The following is a 267-nucleotide window of genomic DNA, read 5'->3' as shown; positions in this document are numbered from 1 at the left end:
AAACCAAACCCATTGCCGTGGAGTCGATTCTGACTCATAGTGGCCCTATAGAACAGAGCAGAACTGCCCCACAGGGTTCCCAAGGAGCAGCTCGTAGATTCGAACTGCTGACCTTTTGGTTAGCAGCCGAACTCAACCACTGCACTGTGATTCTCACATCAGATACCATGTTCGTGTTATTGTCCAGCCTGAGAGTCACTTGTGTTCCCAAGGTATATATCACCAAGTCATGTGGTTCCCTAGACTGTTCCCTACAGGGTTCTGTAA

General features: G+C 48.7%; 1 protein-coding gene across 2 annotated transcripts in view; it reads left to right on the top strand.

Moving 5' to 3' along the window:
- The window catches only part of OXCT1 (3-oxoacid CoA-transferase 1), a 186,345-nt gene that overhangs the window by 84,801 nt on the left and 101,277 nt on the right, over nt 1-267 (top strand). The window lies entirely within an intron of this gene.

Source organism: Trichechus manatus, unplaced genomic scaffold (assembly GCF_000243295.1).
Source record: "Trichechus manatus latirostris isolate Lorelei unplaced genomic scaffold, TriManLat1.0 scaffold00212, whole genome shotgun sequence".
Taxonomy (NCBI): domain Eukaryota; kingdom Metazoa; phylum Chordata; class Mammalia; order Sirenia; family Trichechidae; genus Trichechus; species Trichechus manatus.
This window is presented reverse-complemented; position numbering and strand designations above follow the sequence as displayed.